Here is a 14,579-nt window from a genome sequence, read left to right on the forward strand (position 1 = left end):
ACTCATTTCTTATCTCTTTCTTCATGTTCTTGCTTGGAGATCTTCATCTGCTGGAAGGCACTCAGTGAAGGCAAAATTGAACTTCCAATCCAGGAACTACACCTTCACTCCACTGTTGTGTTGTTTGCTATCAGCTTCAATCTCACGCTTGCAGTGGGCTTCTTAAAAATAACTTACAATGTTGTGATGGAAGCCCCTAGAGAAAGACCTCTAAGGATGGTATCAGGGCCAATATTTTATTTTACTCAGTGCATCATAAGAGCTCCACAAATGGAATGCAGCTATTCCACTCCACTCAGCACCCCTAGGACTCATGGCTTTGCTCCCCTGAATGACTATGGCTGATGGAGAGCTAGGAAAGCAAAGAAGCATCTGGCTATACAGACTAAGGCCTGTTACAGACAGGCCAAAATAAAGCTGCTTCGAGTCACTTTGGAGGTATGGTATTTCAATGATGCATGAGTCCTAAGAGTCCAAAAGCCACATCAAAGCTGCACTCCAGTCCTTAGGTCTGGAGTGTGGCTTTGGTGCGGCTTTTGGACTCTTAGGACACATGCATCATTGAAATAACATACCTCTAAAGTGACTCGAGGCAGCTTTATTTTGGCTTGTCTGTAACAGGCCTAATATTCTTTTGCCAAAATCCTCAAGGTTTCAGTGGATTATGTCATCAATCTGCATCTGATTATGGAGTTTAGCCAGATACTTAGCTGTTCAGAGAGGCCACCACAGCAAAACTGTGAGTCAGGGGCAGAGGGCTTTGGTCATTGCTGAAAGTTAAAAACAATACAAAACAATACCTCGGTGACGACAACAACAAAAAGATATGTTGTTGTTGTGTGCCTTCTGAATTATAGTGACCCCAAGATGAACACACAGGTGTAAAAAGGACTTACACTTGTGAGTATCACTAAGAGGAGACCAGCCAGGATCTGGTGGGTACCAGTTGGAATCAAACCCCAAATCCTGCAAGCCTGACAGCTAATGTTATGCTGTTTCTTAGCTCCTTGTTTGTGTTTTCTAATTACAGAGACCTCATTACTCATATTGCAGTGATAAATTATTGTCACAATATAGCTTTTGCATTTTTCCTGTGGCCAACACAGTTAAAGTTGTTGTTTTTCAAAATGAACTTGCATGATCTCTCTCTAAATTAGACAATTGGCAGTGGTCCTGGGAAAGTTGGCTTTGCTTCAGACTTCATCTAGTCTACATTCTATTTACTTGCACATATGTAATGCAGTCTACCTATTCAAAGAGAATCTGCATGACTCCCACACTAAAACAAAGCATCTTTTACAGATTATTATCTTTAAATTTGAAGTGGCCTACTTTCTGTAACAATGAGCAACACACACACAAAGCATTTATTTTATTCATTTATGCATATTATTCTGTTTTTCCACCCCCACAGCCTGCAAGCAGTAAAATGTTATTTGCCAAGTATTCACAGATTAAAAATGTGGAGGGTGGGAGTTTTTATTAAATATTTGTTCAAGCACACATTACACTGATGTATCTTCATAAATTTTATGTCACTTCAGTTCAAGTCCAATCCAAATCTGTTTCAGATATGCTGGCTTTGTGCAAATAAACAAGCTGTAGTACAATCCCCGCACTATGGGTGTGCATGAAATTTACTCAGTGAAGTATTATTATTATTATTATTATTATTATTATTATTATTATTATTATCATGAAACATAAAATTTCAACATCCATATCACACATAAAACAAAACAATACATACAACCTAATTAAACAAAGGCCCGTTCCGGACGGGCGTATAGTACGTCCCCAGGACGTACTAGGGTTAGGAAGGGGCGTCACTTCCTGATGCCCCTAACCCTAGTACGTACTGAGTACATACAAAATGGCAGCACCCATCCACACAGGGGCCACCATTTTGACATCGCAGATGAATAGTGTCTGGACGCCACGTAGTGAAAGTGACGCCGCGAGTGCGCCATTGGGCACTTGCAGCGCCACTTCCAGGGCGTAGAAAGAAGCGCCATTTTTGGGCTTCTTTTTGCTCCATGAGGGAGCCGCACGGCACGGAAGCTGCAGCTCCCTCCCAGAGCAACTGGCGGCGCCCACAGTCCACTGCTTTTAGGCGGTCTGTAACGTGCCATAGGCGGGGTACATACCTCCGCTTTGCGGCGCTCTGCCGCCGCTGCCAGTAGGTCCGCGGGGGAGCCGGAGCCTTCACACGGCCCGACTCCCGCGCGGACCGAAAAAGAAGCTCCAAAATGGAGCTTCTTTTTCCGTTGCGTTTGCGACGTAGCAAGGCGCCAGGGGCGCGCTCGCTACGTCACAAGTGACGCGACGCGTACGGACGCTCAGCGTCCGATACGCAAAGATGGCGCCGGCCATGTAGAAGGGCCGGCGCCATCTTGTACGGACAGAGTCCGTACTAGGCCCAGGGGCGTCTATAAGAGACGCCCCTTTTTTAAAATGGGACGTCCTCCGGACGTCCCAAATGCCGGTGCAGAAAGCACCATAGATTCCTATTCTAAACCATAAAAGTTAATTTTTAAAAAACAAAAAACAGATTTTTTGAATCTGTGCCTCCTGGCCCAAACATGGAAATGTTGTTTTGGAAGTCCATATAAGCTTCAGCTTCTGCATTTCACAAAAGAAAAAAAGAATATATCAGGCAACATGCATGCATTTCCTGAGCAATCAATGGAGTCAATTGACTACTGCTTCTATGAATGTCAGGATCCAACAGTGTCATTATCATTATACCACTCTCAGTTGTGCCTCTGCAAAGCTTGCAGAAAAAGGCATTTGATACCTCCTTGTGCATGATGGCTCTGCAGAGGGTGAAATAGCCTGTTGCTGGTTTTGGTTGCTCCTGGATATTTCCACCCTTCTTCCTAATCTCATAAATACATTGACAAGGTTTTTTCTCTCTGCTAGCATGCTATTGGATCTTGAGCTATATTGCCAGATTTCCATTTTATGGTTCTGTGAAATAAACACTTTGAAATATGGTGGTTCAGTTAGAAGGCAATATTCTGATCCCATTTTTTAAAAAAATCTATAGTAGTCCTAATCATAAATCATTTACATGGATTTTATTACTTTATATCTTTTTAGGAAAATATGCCTTATTAGCATTCGTACCCTTTCACTTTGGAAGTTTTTGCTCATTACCAGCTAATGCCAGGAGGTGGGAATGAGAAGAGGTAACTGAATATGTGAAGAACATTGCTTTTCAAGACAGGCAACAATATCTACCAAAATTCTGCTGCATGCTTCCCTAACAGATAAAATTCTGAAGGGCCTTCAGTCTTGGTTTACTGTTCTTCAAAGTCTATTTTCCTTTCCAAACCAATTTTTAGTTTCAAGCATTTTCATTAAGGAAGAGTGTTTTAACCTTCACCTCTATATCAGAGTATACCAAAGGAAAAACAAAACACTCTAGTATGTTACTAATCTTCAAGTGTTTGTGATGCCAAAGAAAGAATGTATCAGTACAACTGGGGGGGAGGGGCATAAACAAACATAAATGTAGTTCTCAAATGCAGAAAGGATCAAGTGCCAATATATATTCTGGGTGGGTGGGTGCAGGTACGTGTCTGTTCTCATTATACATAATAATTTAAAACAGAAGATATGGTGTGTTCTAAAGGACACAATAAAGGAACAGTGTGTAGTTCACTAAAACAAAATTTTAAAAGTTTAGCTCCCTGATCTAGAAAACATTCAATCCATCTTTTCTATTTTGTGCCAGAACCCTCCACAATACCTCATCCCCTCCAAAATGGCAACCAGAAATTATATGTCACTTAGTGTTGCCACTTTGGAGAGGAAATGGGATGAGGGAGAAGACATTTTGGAGACTAGGGTTCTGGGGCATTTGGGGTGCTATTTGAGGTTATTTCCCCCAAATTATTTGAAGAAACAGAGCCCTCCCTCCATGATAACTGTCATTCTTCAGCCTGTGAGGGAGTGAACAGGCAGGCCCATCTCCACCAGGGCTAGCCTGAAGAAGAAGAGCCCTCCTTCCAGTCAATCTGTCTTGGTCCAGGCCTCAGAGGGAGAGAATAACCACTGGTCCTCATCCCCTTTCCTGCCACCATTCCCTTCTCCTTTTGTGTCGTATCTTTTAGATTGTAAGCCTGAGGGCAGGGAACCATCTAATTAAAAATAATAATTGTAAGCCACTCTGATAGCCTTTAGTGCAGGGTAAAAATACCATAAATAAATAATAAAATTGTTTGGGGAATGTAAGGGCCACATATGGTCTACAGGCCATACTTTCCCTCAGCTCCAGTCCATGCATTGATAGTAACTTCCCCAGTATTTTCTGCCATGTTTCAATATTTAAAATATAGGAATTTTTTCTCTAAGTCTTTTGTAATATTATATGTATTCTTATAATTTATCACCCTCACCGTGCAGTCCAAATGCACCTGAGGAAATAGACTTAAGTCTATAAAAGCTCATGCTGCCAACTTCTTTCTCAAAGGTGCTACAGTATCTCTCTACATACTGATTCCACAGAGTTACACAACTACATCTTTGAATTCAACCATCATCTGTAATACTGTAATAGGTATCCAGCCCGTAGTGACATATCAGCCAAAGTTTAGAATAACCCTTTTTAACTAATTGCATTGTTGACTCTGCTGAACATATACTCTTAACAAATTCATAGGCAATTGCTGCAGTTATTTGGTGCTCACCAGAGCAGCTGCCTGCTCTCAATTTTGATCTGAGGGCTTCCTCAGAATGACAACATTCCCTCTTCAAATATCTTTTCACGAGCTAGCCTTTTTGGGAGACATTGCCTGGGACGTTGCCTATAAACACGTGCCAGGATAGTGGGGTGGCATGACTCATTCTATTTCAGACAATGGATTCTCTTCCTTGATAGAACCTCTGGAAATGTACAGAACAGTTGTGGCCCATGAGCCACTGCCAGTCCCCAGCTGTTGGCCCTCAGTCCCTGGTGGGTTTTCTGGAAAGAAAAAAAAATTCAGGCACAAATATGGCACAAGCCCCTGGCACACTGTAAAAAATAACAGTCCCAGTTGCCCACATCAGATAGTTTAGGAAGCACTGAAAGCGGGAATGAGCCAGGAGAAGCCCTTCCCAACCATGGTGATAAAGTTGTGCAGCCCACTGCCCCTACTCATGCTGTTTGGGAATTCATCCCACTTCAGGGGCAGATTAGCCCTGCTCCAGAATTGATTTAAAGAGGTAATAGGGTGACGGGAGCATAGCAGAACTGAAGGTGTGTGATCAACTCCCTAGTCTATTCTTTCACATTATTAGGAGATACATGCTTCATGTCATCTGTTATTGTGTGCCTCCATGTCCAACATAATAATCCTAAAGTGAACATATCCTAGGGTTTTCATCCAAGGGTTGTTCAGAGGAGGTTTGCCATTGCCATTTCAAGCAAGAGTGTGATTTGCCCAAGACCACCAAGTGGGTTTCCATGTGATTTGAATCACATAGTCACCCAGAATCCTAAGTTCAATACTAAAAGTCCACACCACACTAGCTCTCTTCCTGTGGTTAGTAATTTTTAAAAGACAGCTTTTGTGGATGGGAATGAGATTGCCATTTTTACCACCCCATCCCCCACCATTATTTTTAGCATTTTTCAGAACCACAGGACAGGATTGCCTGATGTTACATTTCCTTTGGCCTTACATTCAGGTCCATAAGTAATATGACCAATAACCAATATACTATAACGAATATGAACCGCTATCACTGCATTGTCATATGCAAGTGGAAACCCTAACTCAAGGTACTTCAACAAACTACACAATAATGGTTGACAGGATGATCATATATGATCACACACAGCATAATGGAATATATAGTTTACACAAATATATGATGACATAAAACAGCTGCACTCTGGCTACTTCAGCAAGTGTCATGGCATAATGGGCAGTGCTAATCAGTGGCATGTTTCTCTGATGAATGTTTATGTTCCTCTTTGGAGATGTTTGGAGTTGCCACAGCTGACTAATAAAAGAAGTTCAGCTATGCTACCAGGGTTGTCACAATTGCTTTAGAGCAAGGGGCCAAGCAGCTCTCACCCCTGCCCTTGATAAGAAATGATCCTATAATAGAAGGGTTTTTAAAAAAAGGATAAGGTTATTCCGCCTCCTAGCGGTATTCTTACTTTCCCTGAATGTTTGGCCATCTTGGACCATGGAAAAAGGCAAGCATCAGAATGAGTGCAATGAAATGGTCTGAAAGGAGGAGCAAATTATTTGTATGTTCATATAACAGGCTTAGCAATGTGTTTCAAGCTGAGATTTCACTCTGCCATGTGAATCTAGGCAAAACAAGAGCCTCAGGGTGGCAGTGGTGGTTACATTTATATCCCACCTTTTTCTGGGGCTCAAAGAGGCTTACCAGCATTAAAACAGACACAGCTAGAAAATGTACATCTTACAAAGGTTTACATCACAAATAAATCCTACGTGACTTTGGATGTTTTGAGACCTTACTACTACAACCAATAACCTTCTCAGCTACATGGGTATGATTCAGACCACATGGGTATGATCCAGACTGGACTGGCTCTGTTATGACTGCCTGACCCTACTTGACTGCCTCCCCAGTATTGCACCTTCTGCACAGAGAACAACACTTTGGAGATCTAGGGCCTTTGGAGGTGGGACAGGTTCATCTATTGATGGATTGGAGGTACAAAGGGGAATAGAAGTGGTGGAACTGCAAGTGGAATTTTGAATAGAAAAGTATAATCCATAATCCAAACTGGATCCAAGTAAACAGAATCCACACTTAACTTTTGCTGTGTAGGGTTGCTTTTTCAAGCAATGAAAAACCAAATCATCCTTGCATACCTACAGGTACAGCCATTACGGGACTCAGCATTGAAAAGGCTTATCATGAAAAGAAGTCATGAAAGATGCCATGCTTCTTTTAGATCCATGTACCTGACCTTTTTTCTTCTTTTCTACATGTTGTCATGGTTGCCCACAAAACTGAAAAGCAGTCATAAAGATCCAGCTGTGCAACAAGGAAGCAGTATATTTTACTTGGGTCTTCATTAACTCAGCTGCGATAGTGATCAATAGAGACCTACCTTGATTGTGATGAAAGTTATAGGTTGGGACTGATACACACCACTGTGCCATTTCATCTGATGATTCTCTGGAACCAGTGGGGTGCAGGCAAAAGTTATCTGTTTGCCAATAACTCTGAAAGCAAAGTATACTTTGACCACAAGCAATAGCTAATAGAGGACAGAAACAGTAGGTAACAGGGAACAGTGTTCTCCCATTACCTCCTACTTCCCAACCTACAGTGGAAACTGTACACAATTTCAGTCTATATATTTATATTTATCTAAAGGGCTGGGAATATCTGTTTGAAGCATTCCAGTGATCCTTTAGTGATCACCTTAATCACTAAATATATAAAAAGAACAAAAACAAGCTATGGGTACACTCTGGATAAAATATCCAAATTTTAGTTTTCTGATATGTGGATTGCTTTGTTATGCTATTGTTGACTCTCTTTATTTTAACCAGCCCACTTCATGGTTATGCTTTTGATGGCAGTTTAATACATAGCAATGAATGGTGATGTTTTTCACTGCCTAAGGACAGATGGAGCAGCTCTTAAAGGTACAGCTGTCTGGACCATTGATGGCTGGTCTGTCTACAACGGAAAAAGAACCAATGGTATCCCTTGTTCTTCTTCTTGCTAATTATGTAGCTGAAATGTGCTGCCATATAGAAAACATTGTTATTCTTCACATTATGGGCAAAATGCTCTGCCATTTGTCATATACTAGTTATTTAATTTGTGCTATTAACTCTTCTGAGTACAGCAGTAGAAGAGCAGAATAGAAATGATATATTGTTGCTGTTGCTATCACATAAAGAGAGAGCCGTATTAATGGATGGAGAGTTGAAAGAGATCCCAGGTTTTAAGCAGAAGCAAAAGCATGTTTGTACAGAGAGAGACACTCAGATCAGAAGAGTCTCCACTATGTAAAGGAGTTAACACACATTTGTCCTGTCCTCTTGCTTCTTGCAGGATGTAGAACAGTCATATCAACAGAGGTCCACAAAAGGCTTGTTCTGGTAGTTAACCAAACATATGTTGAGTCATAGCCATGTCCTCAGATGGAATACTATCATCCATGATCTTGCGCTGCACCACTGAAGTGCAGCCTGGTTTCCTACCCTGTTTATCCTCCTCTCCAGTTCCAAGCTGGGAACAGGTAGGAAACACTGCCTGCTGCTTTGAGATGTGTGAGCAAAGGTTTGCTTTAGAACGGTAAATTCCTGGCATGGAGAACAAAGCCCATTTGTCTATTCTTTCTCTGGTTGTGAACTCAATAGGAGGAGACGGGTTTGGCCTGTCAGTTATCTTAGAAGAGTTGGGAAGCTCAAGGGCAAGTCAGCTTGCCTCTGCATTCTCCTTGTAGCTTGAGTCTAGCTAGAGCACACAGAAGCTTTGATTGTGATCAGAGTTTGAAAAAGTAACCATTTTGCTCTACAACTTCCATGGTGCCCCAACAAACTTGCCACAAATTCTGGGAGTTGTAGCGATAAATAAATAAATAAATAAATAAATAAATAAGACACAGAACTTTTGGCTTTAGTTTTAATATTTCATGAACTCCTTATTTATGCTTTCTGGGGCTTATTTTTCACAAACTTTTAGTTGAATCAGCTCTCAGCCTGCAACGCAAAGAAGCCCGAGGACAGCCATGATAAGGCTGTTTGAATACTGAGCATGGCAAGCACTATATACTGGACATTGTATATGACATTGCATATATCACACCAAGGCTGCTTTTGACCTGTCATGCTCTCTGAACCCATTAAAATACCTTTCTATTTCACACAATGCCAGCCATATTTCTGTCTTTTCCTTTCTGTTCCCCAAAGAAAACATTCATGGGCCTAAAATGGCCAAGGAGGACCCAAAGTGAGACAAAATGCCCCCCCCACACACACATCATGGGGTTGTGTGGGGCATGTGGGGCTAACTTTTTTTTAAAAAAAGACAACTGGAAGTTGGGGTAGAATGGGAGAGAAGCCAACCAAGGTCCCATGGAAGACCAACGCAGCCCTCCTACCCCTGGCAGTTACTTTGCCTTATTTGCTTTTGCTACCCCTTTTCTACTGAAGCTCAATGAAGACCCCATGTCACCAAACATTGTTATCTTCCCTCTCTTTTACCAACTGATCCCACTCCAAGGAAAGTACAGTGGGTCATTAGCACAAATTTAAATTCATAGTAGACTATGAATCATGACATGTAAGATTTGTAGGAGCACCACAAAGCAATCTTGAAGGGAAAAAAAGCAGTTGCACAAAAGACTGGGGCAATCTCTAAACTTTCAGTACTCCAGAACTTTATTCTACTCGTCTATTATTTTCTTGCTTAAGGAAATCATCAACCTAATGGATAATGAAGGTAAGTCAGGAAAACCTCCCAGTCAAGCCATAATAATCACTTCTTTGTGTAGGTGGAAGCGCTCCAAGGCCTCATAGGCGTAGCTCATTAATTAACACCACTTAATTAGCCGACATTATTCTTTTTGGTTTCAGCTGGCTATTATTTGTTCTAGCTGTTTTCATCTGGCTGTTATTATCAGCGTAGGATGTTTCTTGTTCCTGTTCTTCATGGCTAGGAATATGAATGCAGTTCTTAATATTCACTTAGGTTAGATTTTTTTTTTTTTTGACAAACTGTGGTTTATTGTTATGGTTGTTATTTGCCATCAAACCAACTTTGACATATGATAACCCTATGATATGAAAGTAAGACCTCCAAAACCCCTAATGATCATCTGCCCTGCTTGCAAACCTTGATCTTGCAAACTCAGGGCTGTAGTTTCCTTGACTGAATCAATCCACTCTCCATTTTTCCTATTGCTTTTCACTTTACCAAGCATTATTCTCTTTCCCAGTGAGTCACATCATCTAATGATAAGTCTAAAGTACAAAAGCATCATTTTAGAAATCTTCACTTCTAGGGAGAGTACTGTGTGGCCATCTGAATTTTTTGATTTGTTTTGGTTTTTGGCAGGGTCTCACAGTGGTGGTGAGGGAAGATTTTTTTTGCCACCTCTTAGCAACTTGTTTCTGGCATGTCTTCCATCCTCCATGGCTACAACACCTGTAGCCATCTTCCTCCTGTTTTGTTGCCACTGCATATGCTGGGATTACTATGGCAGCCTAATAATTCAAGATTTAGCACTCATACTGTTTGCTTACAATAGGGACCTAAGCTTCAGTTAGATTATACTGCTGTCACTGAGTGTTTAAAGGTCAGCAGGTTATTATATTGGGCCTAAAATGCAATAGTTTAGACAACATGAAGGAGCAATGTTGTGATGGATAAGACCCTAAATAGTGTCATTTATACTGTCACTTATGTGGCCCAAGTAAGTAGTCTCATTCTATTAATGACAGTTTTATAAATGTTGACTCACCTTTTAGTGATTTCTTCAATGGCTTTACTCTAGTTGCAGCTGCCAGTAGGATTCAGGCCTGTATGTTCTGTATAATAACTGAAAATTTGGAACTGAGAGATGTGGGTAGACCCTTTTTTCCCCTGAGTATAACCAAACTCCAAGTGTTTGGATTTTCTTTTGCCTCTCCCTCAAGCTTTTCCCCCACTTTAGAAAACTGCTCAAATGTCAAGCTGCTCAAAGAAAACCAAATATTGGAGAGGACTGAAGGAGGTGGTGGAGCAGGAGGACAACAAGAACAAAGGCCTGGCTTCTCCTCTAATTTGCTACAGAAATGCTCAAAACAGCCCAAATACTGTCATTAGACATAACTAGACACCTTGAATTGATTGGTTTATCTACATGTTCAGTCTTCATTCAACAACTGATGGAATGGATTTACTCATATTGAGGAGGGAGCAAGCTTGTTTTCTGCTGCTCCAGACAACAGGACCCAGAACAATGGATGCAAGCTCCAGGAAAAGAGATTCCACCTCAACATTAGGAAGAACTTTCTGACAGTAAGGGCTGTTTGACAGTGGAACACACTCTCTCGGAGTGTAGTGGAATCTCCCTCCTTGGAGGTCTTTAAACAGAGGCTGGATGGCCATCTGTCAGGGATGCTTTGATTTGGATTTCCTGCATGGCAGGGGGGTTGGACTGGATGGCCCTTGCGGTCTCTTCCAACTCTGTTATTCTATGATTCTGTTATTCTAGCTGGATATCACTGAACGCTATATCTCTTGCAGAATTATATTCTTCAGCAGAATATAATAGTACTGATTGCTATTAAGTGCCCTTTCACACTACTCAGTGATAACACTTTCCATGGGGGTAGAATTCAAAGACATGTGTTAGTCTGGAACAGCAGTATGCAAAGTGATCTTGTAGCATCTTTGAGACTACCTTTGGTAGTCTAAGGGAGCAGACCAAGTCTCAAAAGAGTTACAAGATCCCTTTGCATACAATTTGTTATTGTTGTGTGCTTTCAAGTTATTTTCAACTAATGGTGACCCTAAGGCAAACCTATCACCGGATTTTCTGGGATGATAGTGTGACTTGCCCAAAGTCACTCAGTGGATTTCCATGGGGGGGGGAATCGAACATTGATCTCCATAGCCCTACTCCTCTGCTCAAACCACTACAGAACACTGGCTCTCTTGCACACACTATAAATCCACTTCAAATGCCACAGCTGCAGTCTATGGGTTTCTAGATTTTGTAATTTGGTGAGGAACTAGAACTCTCTGGCTGAGAATTCTAAATATCCCTCCCTAAACTGCAAATCTCAGGATTTCATAGGATGTTGCCATCCCAAGTAAAGTGGAATCATAGTCCCATAATTGTGTAAAATAGCCCTGTCCATCAAAATGGATCTTTCTTTAACCTTTAACTTGTTGTTGTGCTTTATGGATACAAAAAAAGATTCCTGATAGTAGTTGTGATGACGATTGTTTTAATTGACATTTTGAATGCAGTGTTGCTGCATTCCTAGTCAGAATCCACGAAATAAAAATTTAAAAGGCAGCAGGTTACAGGAAATACCAGCATATGGTATACCTTGTCATCAAAGCATCATTATAATCTAATAATTTCTGAAAAGTGTTAAGAACTAATATAACATTTTGATTTAGGGATATCCCTGATGAAAACTGATACAATTTTAGCTGACAAAATGGCCTGTTTTGATTAAAGGATCCATTTCTGGATACTTATGAGGCTTGATTTAAGGACAATAAAGAAAGCTCTTTGAAAGAATAAACTGGCATTTTCAATAACATCTTGAGTAAAAAGCTTTCTCTCCTCCATCCTTTGATGTTGCATTTGTAAAATGTATGATCTATTGTCTAGCTGCATCCTTCTTCTGAGCAAAAGGAAAATCAGAAAAGATCCACTACTGTTAGATCCACCTTTGTGTGTAGCGTGTTCCTTCCTTGCCTATACTACCTTTTGCTTTAAAACTATTTCTAGACTAGAAGCAGGAAAAATAATATAAGTGGTCCATGCTGTACGTGATAACTGATTGCTTGTTTTTGTTCAGCATGAGCCAGGATCTAAATCCAACTTTTGCCTTAACTTCAGTAGATCCATGGAAATGAATGGGACTTGAGTTATTTGTGACTAACAAGTTACATTCATTTCAATAGGTAGGACTAACATTAGAGCTAACCTGATGTGTGTAGTAAGGTTTTTGAATGAAGTGGACAACTTACAGGCTTCTATTTATTGATAACCTAAAATTATAAGCTCCCTAACCTTTGACAAGGCTGGTTGGAGCTGATGGGAATTGGAGTCCAATAATAATAATAATAATAATAATAATAATAATAATAATAATACTGGAAACCATCCTCCAAGGTCTAAATAGTGGTGGGCAAAGTATGGCCTCTGGGCCACATGCCCCCTGAACCATTTTGTGGCCCCACAAGGGTCAAGAATTGCCCCCAAATTGCTCTAATTGCTCTAATGGGCATAAGAAGAATTTTTGGTAAGTTTTTGCTCTCCTCTTGGGCCATTTTCCAAAACCAAAATCTCCTGGGAATTATGTGGTCCCATACCCTCCCACAGTTGCCAATCTAAATTGAATCACCCTATTTTCCTCTATCACCATTAACTGTAACATGTGTGTTTGCATATCCTTTGCCAGACTGCACTGAACATAGTGCTGCACTGAACACCTGGCTCATGAATTCCTAAATGTGCTGCTAAACTTCTTTGCTGCTTACTAACAATTGCCATGCCATACAAAGAAGCAACCTGCTGCCATGGCTAGCTATTTCTGCCAATGCAGAATTTTAACCTTTATTTATATCCTGGTTTTCTGCAGTACTGAGACTCAAGACAGCTTATCGTTTAGCATATAAAAGTAAACATTAAAACAGGATAAAACTAATCACCATATTAAAATGCCTGTGAAGGTGGTGAGACTGAGAGAAGGGCCAGTCCTGAGGATCTCAGGGCCTGGACAGCCTCCTACTTTAAATAAAAGAAAGAATTTGTTTTGAATGCTTAATTGTTCAAACAGGGGCATCACTTGGAGGGTGTGAGCCATACCAACTGGCACCTTAAGAGGGGTGATACCACCGATCCCCCAACATCTGCCTTTTGGTGTTTGCCTGTTTCCCTTTAAAACACTGAAGAGATGGTGTGAATGAGACAAGGCTCAACTAGAAGAGAAAGGAGAAGCCACAGGTTTGTTTGTTTAAGAAAATAAATGTTATATTTTAAAAAAAAACATTTTAAAAAAAACATTCTTTCAAAATGTTCTTTAAAAATATCACATCTTACCAAATTTTCACTTTAGCTACATGAAATGTAAATCCATTTAGGCTGTGCACAGGATATAGTAATTTAAAGGTGTAATTTTAATTTTGCTAGTTATTTATGTCACGAGTGTTGCCATTACATTCAGTGATATACAGGAATTATGATTTATGAGTAGCATTAGTACAAAATGAAATTACTGTACTAAGGATTCTGTATGGTGTGGTCTGGGCAAATGTCATTGGGGGGGGGTTGACACCATGAGTTATGCACTGAGTGACACCAACCCTACTGACACCAATGTGTTCAAACAGAGCACGTATTCTCCTGCCTAATCTATAGTCTGAATAAAAATGAGACTGTCCCCAGCCATTATATTCCAATATATTTTGGCAAAATATTATTCTCAATAAAATATATTAAGACATATGCAGGATAAATCAATTTCCATATATTATGGAGATATAGTGTGATTGAAGGAAACGGGTAGGTACCTTCAGTAAAATCCTGTCTCCAATGATAGAAAGGGAAGCAAATCAAGCATTAAGAGATATATAACTATTTATATTATTTGCTTGCAAGCCAACCTAGGAAAGAAATTAAGGGCTTGCGCTGGCCTTGGCCCGAACTATCATGCTATGAAACAGATGCTGGAAGGGCAAGAAAAGTTGAAGGTAGTAGAAAAAGAAGAAGGCTGCATTCCTTATGGATTATCTTAGTCCAGGAAACCATGGTCCTGAGTCTGCAAGGCCTGAACAGGGCTGTTAATAACAAAACCTCTTGGAAATCTCTCATTCACAGGATTGTCCGTAGTCGAAGCTGACTTCATGGCATGTAA

Source organism: Sceloporus undulatus, chromosome 4, assembly GCF_019175285.1.
Source record: "Sceloporus undulatus isolate JIND9_A2432 ecotype Alabama chromosome 4, SceUnd_v1.1, whole genome shotgun sequence".
Lineage (NCBI taxonomy): Eukaryota > Metazoa > Chordata > Lepidosauria > Squamata > Phrynosomatidae > Sceloporus > Sceloporus undulatus.